The 19,549-nt window shown below is 46.4% G+C and overlaps 1 protein-coding gene and 1 long non-coding RNA gene across 37 annotated transcripts in view; one reads left to right on the top strand and one right to left on the bottom strand.

Moving 5' to 3' along the window:
* The first annotated feature begins 8,562 nt into the window (after positions 1-8,562).
* The window catches only part of IKZF1 (IKAROS family zinc finger 1), a 96,963-nt gene continuing 85,976 nt past the window's right edge, over positions 8,563-19,549 (top strand). For 16 of the 36 annotated variants that reach the window (XM_081534629.1, XM_081534626.1, XM_081534628.1 and 13 more), the window contains exon 1: positions 8,563-8,859. The gene's annotated coding sequence lies outside the window, so the exon portion shown is untranslated. Of the gene's footprint in view, positions 8,860-12,286; positions 12,411-12,781; positions 12,865-19,549 lie in introns of those variants that run through there. The other 20 variants (XM_081534631.1, XM_081534630.1, XM_081534627.1 and 17 more) reach the window with 2 other exon arrangements.
* LOC145523758 (uncharacterized) overlaps positions 12,051-19,549 on the bottom strand; it is a 9,659-nt gene continuing 2,160 nt past the window's right edge. Inside the window, exons 1-2 of the long non-coding RNA XR_014066877.1 lie at positions 13,060-19,549; positions 12,051-12,445 (exon numbers count right to left, since the gene is read on the bottom strand). The exon at positions 13,060-19,549 is cut by the window's right edge and continues 2,160 nt beyond it. This is a non-coding gene — a long non-coding RNA (uncharacterized LOC145523758). The remainder of the gene's footprint in view (positions 12,446-13,059) is intronic.

Raw genomic sequence — 19,549 nt, 5'->3', positions numbered from 1 at the left:
CCTTATAGAGGAGAGAAGTGATAGTCTCTGAGCCAAGGTGACATGGGAGCAAAGATCTGGAGGTATGAGGGCAGGCAGGCAGGTGCCCAGAGGACAGTGAGCTGGTCTAGATGCTGGAGGAGCAGCAGAGCGAAGTGGCTGGAGACCAGTGGGCAAGGGGCATGGAGCTGCATGCGAGACATAGAGGAGAGATGTGAGGACGGAGAGAAAAAGCTCACACCCTCAGGGCTTCCTTCCTCAGAGCTGGCACACCGACCAGCAGAGAAGTGCACAGTCTGACCTCAGAGTTTCTCGGGCTCTCCCCAAGTGCTGTTAGGAGCGAGGACAGAAACAGAGAGGAACTGGGAGGGGCCACAGCTTGCAGAGGGAAGGTGACAGTAGTTTGGACCAGTGTGGTTGCCATGGAGATAAGAGGGGGGTGGGTTTTGGATGCCTGTCAGAGGCAGAGCTGGCAGGAGGTCCTGGTAGATGGGATGGAAGAGAAGGAAACATATAGGATGCCTTCAAGATTTTTTGGCGCCGGCAATTTTCAGTTGCTATTAGATAAGATGAAGCAGGTTTGAGGGGAAGATCAGGGATTTGGTTTAAGGACATGGTAAATGTGAGAAGCCAATCAGACCAAGCCAATTTGTGCATCCAAGTAAGATGCACAAATTCTGATTTCAGAGGAAGATGTGAGTTGCAGATGTCAAGATACACATTACATTGAAAACTATGTCCAGGGCCATGTGTGAGGAACTCTGGCATTTCAGTAAGGAGACTGAGAAGCTCTTGACATGGGAAAAACCTGGCAAACATAGCCTCATGAACTTCTACCTCCTGATATCATCAGGGTCAAAAGAAACATTTATGGGCATTTTTGGTAAACTTTACAACCCTAGAGCAGTGCTCACTTACTATTCCTGGAATCATCCTCACTTTGCACCAATCATTTTGAATTACTTCTTCCCAGATCTTCTCAGATAAAGAAACAATCGATTTGCAACTTGGTCAAGGTGAGTCCCAGCTGCGAATCTGCCAACCCCTTCTGGGTACTGGGCCTTCCTCCTCGCCTGTTTTCTGCTGGTTATCACCTTCTAAGAATCCTCATGGACCCCTCCAATCAGAGGAAAGGGAGCAGGGGATACTATCACAGATACTTAGGATTAAAGACTTACACCTAGGCTCTTAATCTTTAAGTCAACTCCATGATGCAGGATTGGATCCCTGTTGTAGATACAAATAAGAATATGATGCTTAGAATGGTGACGTAATTCAACCAAGATCCCACTGTGGCCTTACACTGGGAGAGATACCAAGATTTTCAGGATGGTTTCTGCTGCAGAGTCCCAAAGCTCAATCTCCTCTCCAAAACCAATCCACTTCCTCTACAGACTGGATAGCAAAGATTTATAACTTTTTAACAGTGAAGAGGGAAAGTTGGTACACAATACAGAAATAACTAGATTCCTGAGAGTCCCTTGGACAGCAAAGAGATCAAATCAGTCAATCTTAAAGGAAATCAATCCTGAATACTCATTGGAAGGACTGATGCTAAAGCTGAAGCTCCAGCATTTTGGTCATCTGATGCAAACAGTCGACTCATTGGAAAAGCCCCTGATGCTGGGAAAGATAAGAGGGCAGAAGGAGAAGAGGGTGTCAGAGCATGAGGTGGCTGGATGGCATTACCGATGCAATGAACATGAACTTGGGCAAGCTCCAGGAGATGGTCAGCGACAGAGAAGCCTGGAGTGCTGCAGTCCATCGGGTCGCAAAGAGTCAAACATGACTGGGTGACTGAACAACAACACACTCGATGTCTGTGCACTTTACCGATTGGAAAGCCCATTCACAAAACTTCATCTTTTCTGGATATGTTGATCTGATCCCTTTACCAAGACTGGTGCTGCAAAGCAACATGGGTAGACCTAGAGATGATCCTACTAAGTGAACTAAGTCACACAAAGACAAATATCATATGATGTCACTTTAATGTAGAATCTAAAATAATAGTACAAATGAACTTGTTTACAAAACAGAAACAGATTCACAGACATAGAAAACTATGGTTACCGAAGGGGAAAGGCCGCAGAGGAGGGATAAGTTAGGAGGCTGGGATTAACATATACAAACCACTAAATATAAAATATATAACACAGGGAACTCTACTCAACATTCAGTAATCACTGTATGAAAAAGAATCCTAAAAAGAATGGATATATATATATGTGTGTGTGTGTGTGTGTGTATATATATATATATATATATGCATAACTGAATCACTTTACTGTACACCTGAAACTAGTACAATATTGTAAATCAACTATACTCCAGAGTAAAATAAAAATTAAAAAAAAAAAAAAAACACTCGTGCTGCCAAGATTGGTTATTTGGTCTTGCTGTTGTTGTTCAGTTGCTAAGTCATATCAGACTCTTTGCAACCCCATGAACTCCAGCACGCCAGGCTCCACTGTCCTTCACTATCTCCTGGAGTTTGCTCAAACTCATGTCCATTGAGTCAGTCATGCCAGCCAGCCATTTCATCCTCTGTTGCCCCCTCTCCTTCTGCCCTCAATGTTTCCCAGCATCAGAGTCTTAGAGGAAATAAAACACTGAAAGCTAGCTGGAAAGAAATACTTCCCACCAATGGGAGGAGGATGTCTTAAAGGACCTTAACGAGTCCTTGGAGGGATCTTAGTTCTTTGCTGGGAAACAGGGCATAAGTTGGGGGGAGGGTCAGCGGGTGCATAGCTGAGAGAGGTGACCAAGATTTGTATTCCAGCCCAAGAAGTTAGAAACTGAATACTTCAAAAGTATTGAACACTGATTCAGTGCTAAGTATCCACCCAAGAATACCTAGAAAGCTCTAAATCATTGAGACCACAGATGTTACTCATTAAGCTATGACTGTTGGTGGTATTGGTGTATTCCCACTTTACAGAAGAGGAAACTGAGGCATGGAGGAGCCTAGGAGTTTCCAAACTCCCAGACTCAAGTAGTTTGGCTCCAGAGTCTGATCCTTAATCTTCAACCCCAGGCAAGCTACTCTGTCTGAACTTGAGCGTCCTCATTGCATTGTTAGGTGGGAAATAATGTTCTAGCCATGTCCTCCACAGAGTTAGGCTCAACAGGGCTGTTATTTGAATATGACTATTAGTCTTTGGCCACCGGGTGCAAGGAGCTGACTCTGTGGAAAAGACCCTGATGCTGGGAAAGACTTCCCTGGTGGCTCAGACAGTAAAGCATCTGCCTGCAGTGCGGGAGACCCGGGTTTGATCCCTGGGTCAGGAAGATCCCCTGGAGAAGGAAATGGCAACCCACTCCAGTATTCTTGCCTGGAAAATCCCATGGACAGAGGAGCCTGGTAGGCTACAGTCCATGGGGTCACAAAGAGTCGGACATGACTGAGTGACTTCACTTCAAAAGGAGAAGAGGGCAGCAAAGTATGAGATGGTTAGATAGCATCACCAACTCAACGGACATGAATTTGAGCAAACTCCGGGAGATAGTGAAGGACAGGGGAGCTGTCCATGGGGTCACGAAGAGTCAGACATGACTTAGCGATTGAACAGCAACAAAGAGAAAGCTCTTCTGAAGCCCCCACAGGGAGGGAAGCTCAGCATTTCCTCCACCAGCTCAAGGACCACTGAGCAGCTTCACCCTCTGTGTCCACAGGCTTTGTGTTTGGATTTACCACCACAGTTTTCACACTGAAATGCAGTTGTTTCTGCTTTTCTGGATTAGCAGCGGGAGGCCCTTTACGGATAAGGTAACATCTGATGTTTTATTGGGACTCCCTGTCTCTCAAATGTCACCCACAATAGTAGGCTCTTGATAGATACAAGCTCTTTGAATAAATGAATAAACGCACCCCAACAGAAAGTGTGACACCTCCAGAAATAGAGTTTCAGTCCTGATCCTGCCCCATACAACCCACAGTCGGGTGGGGCGGGGGAGGGTGCGTGACATTCACCCCCTGGTTTCCTTTATTCTGGTCTGTTCTGGTCACGTCAATATCTACTTTTACTCATACAGAACATTCACGCAAAACATTTTTTAAAAATCTTTTCATCAGAAAGTTTTTGAGTGAATCTATCATCTTCAAATCATTACATCAGACTCAATTTGACTTTCAGTTGCTTCTAACCAAACAATATTGATAAAAAGTCACTGTTTTTGGTAATGTAAGCATTTTCTCCTTACAATACCAAAGAGAATGAAGTGAAAGAAATATAAAGCGAGGAGGATTTGGTTGTCACTTAGTTCACCTCCTTGATTCAAAACTCAGGGTCAGAACTGTGAATGATCAGCAAACTACTGAACTTCTCTGGGTTTCAAAACCAGGAGTCATGGAGTCTCCCTTTCCAGGTGGCACTAGGGGTAAAGAACCCACCAACGCAGGAGACAGAAGAGATGCGGGTTCAGTCCCTGGGTTGGGAAGATCTCCTGGAGGAGGGCCTGGCAACCCACTGCAGTATTCTTGCCTGGAGAATCCCATGGACAGAGGAGCCTGGTGGGCTACAGTCCATAGGGTTGCACAGAGTCAGACACGACTTTCCAGGTGGCACTAGGGGTAAAGAACCCACCAACGCAGGAGACAGAAGAGATGCGGGTTCAGTCCCTGGGTTGGGAAGATCTCCTGGAGGAGGGCCTGGCAACCCACTGCAGTATTCTTGCCTGGAGAATCCCATGGACAGAGGAGCCTGGTGGGCTACAGTCCATAGGGTTGCACAGAGTCAGACACGACTGAAGCGACTTAGCATGCACGGAGCCTCCAGAGAGGACACAGTACACCCTGAGGGTCTCCTGGGTCCCTGCCAGCTGGACAGTCTTGGTTCTACACAAGCTCCCCACCCTGTCCCATTTCTGCATCCTGGTTCTTCACTTCCAGAAATAAAGTGGGAACCAGCAGTTGGTGATTAGAAAGAGCCAGACTCGAGGAGTGAGCCCTAAGAAAAAGGATTGAGGACCTTGCCTCAGGCTGGAAACTTTTGGTTTTCAAAAACGGAAGAAGCAGAAGCTGGAGATGATAAAAACTGAGGAAAAGAAACCAAAGCAGCAGAGCCCTTATTGCATAAGTTTTATCCAAGTCCTTGGTCTTTTTCCTCAAGTCCATGATCCTTTTCAGGCGAAACCATGTGTTCTGTATGAGTTTCACATTACAGAAAGATAATAGAATTTCAGGTTTTCTTTTTAACCAAAAACGTTTCCTGTTATTTAACAATATACTTACTGTTACTCAACTGCTGGAGGAAAAAAGATGCTCATTTCATTGCTATTTAACAGATTTTTCTTAAAATAAAGAAAAAATGTCATCATTATAATAACTACTTACATAGCATCATTTCATTTAATTTCACTAAATTCTGGCACCATCATTGGAAAAGTAGGTATGCTCCACAGATGACAAACTGAAACTCAGAGAGGTTAAGAATTTGCCAAGACTCACATAGCTAGTATGAAACAAAACTATTAATCATATCTTATCACCGCTCCTATCCTTTTCCTCCATAAAACTCACTCTCCTTTAAAATGCCATCCAGGCTCTGCCAGAACAGAAGTGCCTGACTCCATTATTACAGTAAATTCTGAATAAGTAGACTTTGATTAATTGTATAGGTGCTTTTTATTCTTTTGATAAGATTATCTCAAAAGAAAAAAATGGTAATTTAACAATTATTGTCTGAATGAAGGAAGTTATTTTTTAATACTCTAACATTATGGAAACAGCTACATACATGTATTCCTAAAGAAACAAAATGAATTGAGACCTATAAATTTTTAAAGGATCACACCTGTTTCAATTTCCACTGGCATATTTTCTCCTCTGGTGTGTTTTTGTTAGAAAATTATCATTTTTTAATTTTATTTTCTATTGAATGATTCTTTAAATTCTATGGTGCTTTGCAATTTTCAAAAGATTCACACACAAGGTTTCATATAATACTATAATAACCTTTTTAAAAAATCCCCTACCCCAATATAGATTCTAATCTGCTTTTATCATTATCTATATCAGTTTTAACTCCTGATGGAAGGGTTCTCTCTGGCCCCATGGAGTCTATCTACAGACCCAGACTATATACCAGGTTCCTTCTGGTCCACGTCTTTTGAGTGGTACTCAAGACAGGTCAATAATAGTAGGGTTAATAATAAAAACTAATCACTGCTCACAGAGTCCTCCTCTCCCTGGGCATATGACAAGAGCCTCCATATAGGGTGAGCTTTATCCACCAACAATTCCAGGAGGTAGTGTATATGATTACCATCAATGTATAGATGGGGAAACTGAGGCTCAGAGAGGTTAAGGACCTGGGCCAAGATCACACGGTCAAACCATCTGGGCTCCTAGCCTCATGCTCTGTTGCTTCAAGATGTGCTTTGCATTGGTCAGATGAGGGTGAGCCTTTCAGTCCTTGACATACACTCCTGGGAACCAAGGCACACGCTTAAAGAGCTGAGCCTGGGGGGCAGGACTAAGGGTGCCACCCTCATTCAAGACCTGGAGGTGTGTCAGGTCCCCTTCAGTGCATCATCTGTCTCCTTTGGGGCCCTGCACCGTTTATTGTCTCATTTAATCTTGACAAGGACTCTTTAGGGTAGTAGATTTTTCTTGCAGGTAAAAGAGAGGAGGATCACAGAGTTTGAATAACTTGCCCGAAGTCATACAGGTAAGGGAAGGACTAGGAATTAAGTCAATGAATCTTTAAAGCCCGCCTACCCTGGGCTTTAAGCAGGGAGTTCACTGGCTCCCTTCGGCACAGGGGAATTTCAGGAGGAACTGAGCAGTGTTACTGCTGAAGTGGTCGAGGAAGAATTCGGTAGAAGTTGTTTGTAGCTCAAAGACTTCATCCAGGAATGGCAGAGGCCAAGGTGGTCAACAGGGCCCCTAGCCCTGCCACCAGCAGCCTCCTTATATGCCCCTGAGCCTTCCCTGGCCTCACTCAGCTGCACATTCCCTTTGCCCCACTTGGAAGGCCTGCCTGGCCCCTTTCTTGGGGCCACAGCGACCTTTCTCGCTCTTCCCATGGAAAGACCCGGTGTGTCTTTCCTGCTGTTGGGGATGCTCCAACATTTATCTTCGCTTTGTGTCCCTGCAAGTCTTGAAGGGCCGAGACCTTGGCTCTTGCAACTCGGTTCCTAACGTGGCGCTTGGGGGAGGGGGTGGTGGAACTCAGGATGAATCTGTTGAATTCATGACTCTTCCTCCTCTACTCAAACTGAACACTCTCGCCAGGCTCCCGTCAGGTGGGGCCTGACTAATCAGAATGATGGATTCTTCGCGAAGGGCGAAGAGGTGAGCCCTCAGAGATGCTATTCCTGTTTTAATTGATACACAGCGCCTTATGCTCGTGCTTCGGGGCTCTCGGAGGGAGAGGCTGAGGCGCAGAGACCAGGAGGGGGATTACAGGTTTGCCTTGCGTGTCACCTCCACCGCCGCCGCCCTTTCACACTCGCGTGTGCACACAGGCCAAGACTGAAGGCGCGATCCTAACTTCTGCCTACAGCGGGTGGGAGGGAAGAGAGACGAGAGGTATTCCATTGGTTGTCTGGGAAAATGAATCGCACCTTCCCCTCACTTGCCAAGGATCAACTTTTCCCACCCCCTCGGGTGGGCACTCATAAACTGGGGTCGCAGCCAGAACCAGGGAGCCAAGTGGGCCCAGCTGAAGGGAAGCGAAGCCGGGCGGGCAGTGGAAAAGTGCTTCGCTGGGTTCCAAATCCCGGGGTAGGGCGAGCACGCGGGCGCCCCGACAAGCGGCCCGGGGCGCAAGGCTGCCGGTCCCCGGGAGGACGCCCCAGATTCGGCAGCCCCCCACCACGCCATCCGCGCCGGACCCCCAGGGGTTAAGCGCGGGTCCTGCGGCGCGGTGGCAGACCCTCTGGCCATGCCGGGCAGCGGTGGGATGAGGAAGCACGGCGGCTCGGGCAGGGCCGGGGCGCGCAGCGCGCTGGGTGGCGGCGGCGCGCCCAGCGGGCCCAGTGCCGGCGAGATGGATGCAGCTGGCGGCGGCGCCAGCAGGTACGGCTCTTGTCTGCAGCGTCCCTGTTCGCCTGTGTTGGGGTCGGCCAGGGTCGAGCCCTGCGCGGCGCCAAAGTTTGCGCACGCTGCCCCGGAGTTGCGCTCAAGACGGCGCCGCGTGAGCGGGCGACGGGCGGCTGGGGCGGCGCGCTCCGACCCGAATCCCTCTCCAAGTCCCGCTCGGAGTCCTGCACCGTGCCGAGTTCCGCGTCCAGTCCCTCTCCCCGTCTCAGTCCCTCTCCTAGTCCTGCTCGCGCCACGCCCAGGGCCCCGCTCCTCGCTTCTGTCCTGTTTGGTGCAGGAGCGTGCACGCGAGGCGAGGCAGCGGCGGGGCAGGGCGCGCCGGGACGGTGTGGCGCGCAGCCACAAAGTTTGCGGAGCGCGGGTAACGGGCGCGCGCTCGGGCCCGGGCGCTCGGAGCAAGCGGCCGCAGGTGGCTGAGCGCTGGCTCGCGGGGGCGCGGCGCGGGGCACAGGTGCGCAGCCCGTGGGCGGCGCTGTGCACGCGGGACGGGCAAACGGGCCGCGAGCGCCAAAGCCGGGTGGCGGCCGGCTGGGGGTGGGGATCGCGGCGGAGAAATGGGGAACAATGCGAGTGAGCAACTTCAGGAAGTCATTGTGAAAGAAAGCTGGGAAGAGCTCGGCAGCCGAGCAAGCCGGGCGCTCTAACAAGTGCCTGCGCGGCCCGCGCCCGGGCAACCACTGCGGCGGAGGTCCTGGGTCCCCGCGGAGCGCAGCCGAGCCGGGGTTGGACGATTGGCCGCGACAAGGGGGCTCACCGGGCGAGCCCGGATCCGAGGTTGCTCTTCGCGCTTGAGGATCAGTCTTGGACCTGCAAAGTGCGACGCACACATCCACGTGAGTGTTTTCAGATTGAATGTCCGTGGTAAAACTTGGATTTGAAAAGAAGGAAAGAAGGAAAAGACGGAGGCGGTCACATTTGTGAGTCTTGGTTTCGCTCGGGTCCACCTCTCCTTTCTGGGGACAGTGGGAGCACTGACTTTTGTCAAAGCCGTGGCCATTTCGTGCTGTGACCGCAGGTGCAGGGCAGGCCGGCCGTGGGACGCTGTGAGCCGCCCCGCTGTCCCCCGGAGGAGGACGTGATCTTGTTTAAGTCGATCCACGCTTTTATAGTGAGATCACGGAAGTCAGCCTTTATAAAGTCATTCATAACGAGCTTTCTTTTCTTATTTTTGACGCGACAGCTTTTTGCTTATACTGTAAAATAATTAGGTTGAATCTGAACTTGCTTTCTGCAGAATAGGAATTATTCCGGTTTGAAAAGTTGGTAGTGCTTTTGCTGAGTGCAGTTTGGGCTCTCGGGTTAGGAAGCCCCTCGGCTAAAAGGTGTCAGGTTACTTGCGACTGTCTTTGAAATACGTTTGAAAAATTAGAATACTTGGTGATACCTAAGGAATCTCCAGAAGGTGTGATTTTTTTAAAATTTTCATCTGATTTGGAGGCACGGGGTGTGACATCTGGAGAAGTGAAAAGGGTTAGGATTCGATTCGTGTGTCTGATCTGGCACTTCCAAGTGCAGCTTTCAAATGCGGTTTCCTTTCTCCCTGGCTGCAGCCCCGGGAGTGAATGTCAAACCTCTGTGCTTCCCTCAATTTCCACACTCAAAATTCCCCACCCTGCTCCCCAAGGGGTAGTTCAGCTTAGAGGTACCTTGTTTTAAACTTGGAAAGACACACTGGTGTTGAAGAAATGTCTCCTTACCCATCAGATCAACTTCTATTGAAAGTTTTTTTTTTTTTAAGGAAGCTTAAAATATTTAATATGCATAACGTTTAAACTTTCATTGAAATTTAAGTGATTTTAAGACTTGGTTCACTTTGGTTCTGAGTTGAGAGGAGAGTGAAGCATACAGGAAAGGTCCAAGCCTCTTGAGTTCATTGGTTTGTTGGAAGATGTTTATTTGATGAGGTTATTGGGACTCATCTTTTATGTGGGATTTTAAAAGGAACAATTCAAGTATAATGTATATTGTATGTGTCGGAATTGTTTCAGTGAGAAATTAAATTATTATATCCATGGCTTAAAATTTAAGTAGTCACAAATATCTCTGATCAGAAGACGACTTGCCTACATTCAGGATTATACAGAATGTGTTAAAAAAATAATTTGTGTGCAGAGATATACATAATGAGGTGGCGTTTAAAAATTCTGTACAGTTTGAGCTTGATGTAGTGTATTCAGTTTCAAAACTTCTCATGATCATACATGTTCATATCTTTTTTACCTGGGAAAAAATGTATTTCCCAGCCTCAAAGTCCCCAGAGCTGAAGACCAAAAGATGTAACTGAGTTAAACGGTCTGGTTTTCTTCCCCTCCCTGCCCCACCTCCTATCCCCATTTCATGGTGATAGTTGAAGGCAGGAGTTTCAGAAACTCCGCTGTGCTTCTATAATTCATCAGTATTTTAATTAAAGTGCTGCTTCTTGAGAAATGACATATCCTCCAAAATTCAGGAGCATTGTGACAATAACAGCCCATCATCACGGTCTCGCGGGAATTGAAGGTCCGTGAATCCAAGTGTGTATGTGTTACATTTGGGTCTTTTGAGAAGTTTGTCTGAAGTCTCCAGAGAGAAGGTAACTAGTGGTTCCCTTGCAGCCATTTCCCTTGTTGAAAATTAAGATCACAGCAAATTTCCTGGCCAAGAGGCCTGCAGCCAGTGCTACTAGGGTCACTGCATCTTCCTCACTGGAGCCTTAGAGTCTGAGGATTGTGGTTCTATGGTTTAGGGAGCTTTTCCCCTTGGCTTGGATTTGTGTGTGTCATGTTGGGTCAATGTAGAAGCCTACTGTCAACATAAACGTCAAACTCTGGAAGTTTAAGAGAACCTGATGTATATATACACTGTCTACTACATGTCATTGCTAAGAAACACTGCCACGCCACCCGTACACGTGTTGTGTGTATCCTTCATGGGTATGTGTGTATTAATAGATGCAGGAAATAAAGACATTATGTGATAGTATGCACACAGACACACAGAGAGCGTACACACAGCGTGGGGAGATACAGGGGCAGGGGGGAGAGGGTTTAAACAATCAAACACACCTGACCTGAGTAATAAAGGCCCTTCTTTTTGGGTTGGTAGGTTGGTTGGTTTGATTTTTACCCTTTACTAAAACAAAACAGATTTTCCTACTTGGAATGGTGAGTGTAAGCATGAACGATGCTAGTTCTTTGGGTGTCTGCAGTTAACCTAGGACTGGTCAAGGGCAGCAGCATGCAGAGGTGTTTTTGTTCCCTTTTGCCTCTTCTGATCTTTGTAATTATGAAATAATTTCACTACAAGATAACTCTTGGTTCTGTTGTTTTATTTGAATGGGCATTTATGTCAGTGGATCCAGTTCACAGGGAGCAGCTGTTTGGGTTAACTGGCAGCCTTTGCTATTTCTTTTTAAAAAATACTGCTTTTTAAATGTTATCGGAATATAGTTGATTTACAATGTTGTGTTAATTTCTGCTGTTTCTACATGCGCTTTCGGGTGCTTGTGTACTACGTGAGTCTCCCCTGTGGCTATGAGATGCTGCCCCTCCTGCCCTGACGGTTACCGTTAGTCCCTGCCTGGTGTCGATCTGTTTGTGTCTGAAGAGCCCTCAGGCATGTGTGTAGCATAGTTCATCTCATGGGAGAAAACACAAGATGTAAAAGCGACAAGTGACCCATCCTTTGTGGCTGACAAGGGGAGAACCGTTGATCCAGTTGACACCTTGAGACCAATCATTTTGGTTTTGCTGAGAAAAGGCACATGTACACACATCTGATCCAGACCTTGGGCGGATTGTGTTTCAGAGCATAGGCCTTACACACACACACACTTAAAATCCAGATAAGGAAGGAGACAGGAATAGAGTTCATCAGAGACGTGGGACCCACCCCCCCAACCAGACTCAAGCAACAGCAACCAAGCTGATTGTACTGTGGGGTCAACCAGATGCCCACACTGTTTTTGTTTTTTTTTTTTCTTTCCCCATAGAGATTTAGGCATGTTGTTGTTCTTGCAGTTTAATAAATGACTCCACACCATAGGTTATCTTTCTCTAGCTCCTTCTATTTTCAGTGTTGTTGCTTTAATAGCTTGTGTTTGACACTGTTTTAAAACATTTGATGATATTCTAACAAATATTTGTAAGACATTATGAAACATTAAAAGTGAAATGCTGCATTATTACAAGTGAAATAGAGCAAAGAAAAGGAGCTTTGCAGAGCTCCCTGGAGTGGAGAGGTGGGCAGGGCGCATCCTGCTTTGGTTTGTCCTGGGTGAGTGGTGTGTAGGGGCTCACTGCTGAGGACGGCCTGGTGGGGAGGCAGCCCAGCCTTCTCTACAGCAAATGGCCTCATCCCTTCTGTCCAGCTTTTCTTCCTTGTCCTATTTTGCTGTGATGAGCAGGTGGGTGGATGCTTTGGATGCCTCCCATGACCTGCCTGGGGATGAACCATGAAAAATAGTGAAAACTCCAAGTCCCAGGCCTGGGGTCCCCTTGCCTTCCTATCACAGGCCTGTCCGTGTCTCTCTTCTCCCGGGGCTGATTGTCTCTGCCTTTGGGGAGCCCATCATGCCTGTTGACTCAAAGAGGCCCCTCTGCCACCTACCTCAAGCCCGCCAAGTCAGACGTCCTAATAATCTCTGAACCCATTTTGGTCGGGACAGGAAGCACGGGCTCCCTTCCTGCCTGTGTTTTCCTGAGAGAAAACCATCTTCCCTCCTTTTTTGCATATTTGGCAAATGGGTCCACCTTCCTCTCCGCCCCAGTGGAAGGCGAGGAGGGTGGTGGCGAAGGAGGTGGCAGGGTCCCTTCCAGGTGGCTGAGTCCGGGAGGCTCTGAAGGCCCCAGGCCTCCAAGGTAAGATTGGGGGTGAGGCCCTCCCCTCGGGTCTCTGGGGGGCATAGGCTTCTGGGTGAGGTCGCTGGTGTCTTTGCTGCTTCTGCACAGATGGGTACTTCCAGCGTGCACTCTCCTCCCTCCCTGGGGTCGCCCGTGTCCTCAGCCCCTGCCGGCTTCGTGCTGACTGTCTTGGGTGATGGAGAGTCTCATTACCTTCCATGTGCTCTCTCTGCTGTCAGGGTCCCCTGCTCCACCTCCTGATGGCTCACGGAGCAGGGCCACGGCTTAACGAATTGCTGAAAATGGGTCCTAATTAGTGGGAAAGCACCTTCTTCATCTTTTCTCATTCAAGTGTGCAGTGGTTCGTTTTTCTTCAGCAATCAAGTCACTACTGGAGGAAATCTGACCCTCTTCCTGCCATGTTGACGCCAAAAGTTAGCTCCATCGGACATGCAGTTGGTGCGGGTCTTCTGGGGGGTGTTGAGGGCGGGTGCAGTGTGCGAGGGTCCCAGCGTTGTTCCTTAGTCTCTTCCTTTCCCTCTCTCCCTCCTTCCACTCTGCCACTGTCTCTGTCTCTCATGTGTGTGGTATTTGCAGAAACAACTATGAACTGCATAAAGAATTTGTAAATAATCTTACACATACTGAAATAGACTTCTAGCCTCCATTATTGAGCTCACATGCTAAAATGACACTCTAAAGCTCTTTTGGGTAGTTCGAAGCTGGCTAAAACTGAACAAGATGGTTTGGTTTAGAGCCCTCTTTTAAAGCTAGGGGTTCTACGGTGAATACAGATTCACTGGTTTTTGGTAAATTTTCATTGTTACATCAGATTTTCCCTGGCACACTTGGAACAAATGAAATAGCATGTAAGATACCTCTTTAGTCCGAATGGAGAAAATGTTTAATGTAGAATCTTTAGGAGAAATGAAAATGAGGGATTGATCTTTTATAAGCTGACTTTGGAAGCACTCTGATGAACTCCAGCGCTTTTAATGAAAACTAGAAAGAGCCAGCGACCCCTGGTGCGTGCCCCACTTTGAGCCTGAAAAGTGACCTTTTCTTCCTCCTTGTGCTGAGTTTTATGTCAGGCAGAAAATTAAAGTGATATTCAGAGAGATCCACAGTGAAAACATTGATAGACTGTGTATCCCACTTCATTAAATTAAAAATCATACTGCTAACTATTGCAGGTTGTTAAGAGATAAGGCAATTAATTACCATTTAAAAATGATTTGGGAATTTCTAATGCATTTCTACCTGTGTTTTCTCACTTCTTTCTGGAGTTTGTGTATGTTTAACCTGAATTTCAAGATTTTTCAGTTTAATATAGAGCAGATAGATTTTTGTAAAAGAAAGGTAATTTACTGGGGGAAAAAAAAACATTGAAAATAAGCTCATTTAAGGGCTGCAGAAAAATCTGACTGTAGTGTTTAAGAGTTTTCCTATACTTGGTTCCCTGATGGATGTGAACATTTTCTGCCTGATTATAAATAAAGATGTGCTGATTTTTGTAGGCCAAAAACGAGGAAGTTGTAAACCTCTGTGAGGTTCTGCTCACGACACCCCCACACCCCCTGGGTTTGCATGAGGACTTTGTGGGCTAAAGGCTGTGGATGATAGGCAGTTCTGGTTGGGCCTGATACCCACTGGGAGCACGTGTACATATGGACTTTGTTACATGTGGGGCATAATTCTGTGGGACATTTTGTCCTTGGGATCCTATGTTGGGTTATAGGGCATCTAAGCTGTCTGTCCATCATCAAATACTATGGAAATCTAGAACTTTTTTTGCTAGTTTGGTCCAACTGAAGAGCCTATTCAGAATAGCAAGTGGTATTCTTTTCATTGATTATCATATTTACTGTCCATAGCAATCACTGTTGCCAAATCATTGATACATTTGTATTCCTTTAACCCTTCTCAGACAGGGCTGAACTGGACTTCAGCCAACCCATTTTAGGTTGGGGAAACCAAAGTAAATTTCCAAAGAGTACTGAAGTTGCTACGATTTAAGGAGCCAGATTTTTGATTTTGTATTCTGTGTACTCTGAGCATGGTTTTGAAACGTGAATAGAAATGATTTTTTAAAGAATCTTTGTAAGAAGTTACTTCATTTTAACTCATTGCTACTGATAATTTTAATCATTACAACTGATAATTTGGGGATGTTGTGAACAGAACTGAGCTCAGAATGCAAGTCCTTCAGGGAGAATTTCCCAGTAGCTTAGAAACCATGTGGCCTTAACACAGAGAGTCAACCATCGATGTTCGTACCCATTCCTCTCTGGAGCCACCACCCTGTGAGGGTGATTTAGAACACATTTTCTGTCTCTGTTTGCTTCTAGATTTGTAGCTCTAGTCTGCCCACCAGCTCGGCAGGAGAGACTTTTCTAAATAAAAAAAAAAAAAAAAAGGAAAAAAAGATTGTACAGCACTGGGATTGTGTCCTCAATAGGAAAATCAAAAATAGCTTTTCAGTTGTTGTTGATAAATAGATATGTCTGGACTGTAAACACCAGATCCTCCTGGGGGATTAGAATAATTTTATTTCCCTGGGTCTAAATAACATATAGCTTTAAAAAGAAGTCCAGAGGCATATGTAGAAACCTCAGTATGACAGGTATATTTTGGGGAGTGCTATAGGACTTCCCTGGTGGCTCAGATAGTAAAGCGTCCGCCTACAATGCGGGAGACCCGGGTTTGATCCCTGGGTTGGGAAGATCCCTGGAGAAGGAAATGGCGACCCACTCCAGTACTCTTGCCTGGAAAATCCCACGGATGGAGGATCCTAGTAGGCTACAGTCCATGGGGTTGCAAAGAGTCGGACACGACTGAGTGACTTCACTTTCTTTCTTTTCTTTATAGGTATATAAGTAAATTTTTCTACCATGTACAGTATTAAGTTTGCATTTTTCATGTCCACATAAAATGATACTGGTATGTTAAGATAGCTTCACTACTAAGAAGGCGAGAGGAGATACTGTATGTATTCTTTAGGCCAGCATCTTACCTTGCTGAGTGAAAAACTGAGTTCAGATTTGTGTTTCTCTGTAACTTATGTTACAGTAACTTAGTTATCAGTAACTTTGTGTTTATCTGTTTTATAAAAAATGAGAAAAAAATCTTTGAAATAATAGGAACACAAAAGTTCTCCCTGGGGTCCTCTGTCTCTTCACTTCATGATGGTAAGAGGTCAGCACTTGTGAGAATATCCCTGTAAATCATTATTTGGGGCCAGTTCCTGCTTTTTTTTTTTAAAGATAGAGGTGTCACTTTTGTTGCACAGTTGCTGGCCAAGCATGAAGGCTTCTAAAATCGGGAAGAGTGTAGAAGAAAATGATTCTAAACTTAGACTTTTACTTAAGTGATGAAGTGTAAAAGGCCATTTATATTTGAGGAAGCTACTTAGGAAATGGCCTCTGATGAGGGCCAGCATCAGGAAAAGTCCTCAAAAAGCATATGTAAATTCTGAGTGTCTGCCTCTCCGGGGGCTGCTGAATAAACAGCAGTTCCTGTTAGCGGTTTGAAAGCCAGTGTACAGCGGGGCACACGAGCGGACCCAGACACACGATAAGCATGCAGTGCGGGGACCTCTCCTGGGCCACTCGAAACCCAGCTCTGGAGCTGTTGTGAAAGCACAGGCTGTCTCCAGCTCCATTTGCTCTATTATTTTCTGATTTCTAACATCTCACATCTTTTTTCTTTGCCTCACTTCTAAACAGGTGGCTCCATGATGGCTTTTACAAACAGCCTCATGGTTCTTTTCGTTCTGTATTCAATCCTTCCTCACTGAGAATGTTTTCAGACAGCAGGATTTTCAGCTGTATTTTGAAAAGGCTTCTTGAGTTCCCCCTGACCCTTCCTCTTTTGCATATCAGTTCCTGCCCCTAGGGAAAAAAAATGTGAGGACAGAATTGCACATGGGAGCTAATTTGCCCTCAAAAAACAGGTTCACAGTAGAACAAACCGCTAGAGGAAGAGTTCTCTGTGGCTCAGTTAAAAAAAAAAAAAAAGTGTGTGTGTGTGTGTGTGTGTGTGTGTGTGTGTGTGTGTGTGAATGGCTCAGTTAAATATGGGGGGAGGTGTGAAAGCCAAATTGTATTCCCCTTGCCATCCTGTTTAAATCTTGTTTTTCATTGTTATTTGCGCCAGCCCTAATCTCTGTGGAATAATCATGAAAACGTGTAGATTGGCAGCTAATTTTGAAAAAAAATGAAAAGACTCAGAAATGACATAAGAGGACTCTGAAGTTGTTAGCTTCTCCCAATCTGTTTTGTCAAGTTGTTAGGAAAACCTCTAAGGTCTCCGGAATCAAACACAAAGACCCTGCATATTGCCTTTGCTTTCTCATGGAGCATTTCCTTTTTTGAGATATGGTGTAATTCACAGCAATAGGGTAGATTTTCAAAAATAAAATCTACCAGCCTGAAGATGAAAAGACTTTCTCTCAGCAGGAAGAATGAGTGTTATTAAAGAGGTCTGTGACCTAACGCATTTTAAATAGATTATAGGTTTGGCCTGTTTCCCCCTTCAAAATAAGTATTGTTTAAAATATAAAGAAAAGGTACCTCTAGTGCAACCTCACTCATCAGGGAGGAAAATAATCAGTAGCATCCATTTGACCAAATAACCAGAATTTAACTGTATTGTAGAAGTTTTGTCATGGAGTTCACCTTAGTTGCAAAGTATTACAAAGAGCTTGCTTATTTTCTGTGACGATACGGGTAACGCCCATTTCTTGTCCATTTGTACTTTTAAAATTGGGGACCACTGCCTGAGTGGTCCTGGGTTCACATCTCAGCTCTGTTGTCTGTTTAGATGTGTGACCTTGGGCAGGACACTTCTTTCTTAGCCTTGGTTTTCTCATCTATAAAAATAGAAAGAATAATATGGATCGTATATCAGAAGAATACAGTTTAGATGTAAGGATTAAAGATGCACACATAGCAGATGGGGATTGAAAACTAGATCTGCCCTGGACATTCTGCCGGGCACTCAGATGGAACAGAGGACAAAGTGGTTGATGTCCACGCCTGTGGGGATTAGCAGTTAAATGCCAGGCACGTGGTAGTTACTTCAAGAAGGCTGACTAACACCAATGTCCTTTCCTTTACCTTCTTTTTCTGGCATTATATAAGGTACTCAAGAGATGCTATGGAATATTACTGGACAGAAACTAAAAAAAAAAAATTGTGTATGCTTTTTAAACCCCAAAGAATGGGCTTTTTAAAAGTTTTTAGAAGAACTGTGCGCTACCAGCAAATGGGCTGACTTTGAGGGACCTCCTGTGGTTCATCACAGCTTGTTTGGCGGGCTATGTACTAAATTCTTTAACTGCCCTTAATTGGGGTGGTTTGGGAAGTCACCAAGTTGGGGTTCTTGACAAGCATCTGGCTTTTACTTCTGATTTCATTAATTCAGACTCGCCTTTCTTGGATTATGGGAAAGTCCTGTCCTCTCAGAGCAAGTGCTACGAGGAGAGAAAAGAAGAGAGGGTGTGTGAGGAGGCTAAGACGCCCTGCCCCAGAGCAGCAGCCCCCGCAGGATCCCCTGGCTCTGGCTGAGCCGTTGTTCGAGCTGCTCGCTCTCTGGCGGGTAGGAAATGGGGCCACTTGTCCTGGAGACATGCCCAGAAGCCACAACTGCCCCGGGCTGTTGGATGCTTGTCCTCGGAGGCAGCCAGGCTCCAGCTCCCATGGGTGGGGAGGAGGAAAGGCAGGGGTGTTGAGGAGGGTGCTTCCAGAAGGTTTCGCCATCCCCCGGGAGGCTCCAGCTCCACTGGCCCTGGGTCTGTGGGCACAGAGGTGCTGTGGGCCTCTGTGTGTGGTCCCCACTGCCCCCCGTCCTCCAGACTCGTCCTGTGCCAGCTTCAGAGAGTGTGGCGGCTGGGGGGGAGACGGGGCTCCTGGCTTGGGGACCCCATCCTAGCAGGAGTAGGGCGAGTGAGGATCCTGACTCCTGCTGTGCCTCCTGGAGGGGCGGCCCTTGACTGCCCTGTCACGCTGGCTGTCCTTTATCTCTGCATCTGTTTCCCCATGTGCGAGATTCAGGACTGCTCGCTCCAGAGACACAATAAAAGCATTCATGTCTGTAAGAACCACCCGGTGACAGGTATAGACTGAAACTGCTGTTTTCTCTCATTTGTATGTGAGCTGCAGCCTCGGATCACTTGGGTTCCCCGTACAGAGCAGAAAATGGCAGAGTTCCTATGAAAGAAGTGTTCCCTCTGGTGTCTCCCTGGACAGGCCTGCAGTTGTTGGTTTGGGTTTAGGTGCAGGTTTGTGAAAATATGGGGTTAAGTCACTCTGGGGACGAACTCTTCTTCCTGACTGCCAACTTTTATACTGAGATCAGACCAAGCCTGAATCCCTTTTCACTCAACACAGGGCACTGCTTCCACGTGCTAAAAAGAAGCACAGACCCTGGGTGGTGGCTGTGTTCCCAGGGGTGGGGTTATTTCACTGTCACCTTGACAGCCTCCCAAGCCCCACCTTGGTAGCTAAGTCTTGGGATGGGGACTAGTACTTCCTCTCCTTCAGATAGTTTTCCATTGTCAGATTATTTCTTGGTCTTTGCATAAAAGCAAAGTCACCTTTACCAAAAAAAAAAAAAAAAGTCCTCACTACTTTTTAGTCCCAAGAGATGCAAATTTAGACCTTGAGGAAGTTTGAGGGAGCTTGTCAAACTACCCCACCCCCCA

The sequence above is a fragment of the Giraffa tippelskirchi genome, chromosome 10, assembly GCF_054371585.1.
Source record: "Giraffa tippelskirchi isolate mGirTip1 chromosome 10, T2T-mGirTip1v1.2.pri, whole genome shotgun sequence".
Lineage (NCBI taxonomy): Eukaryota > Metazoa > Chordata > Mammalia > Artiodactyla > Giraffidae > Giraffa > Giraffa tippelskirchi.
This window is presented reverse-complemented; position numbering and strand designations above follow the sequence as displayed.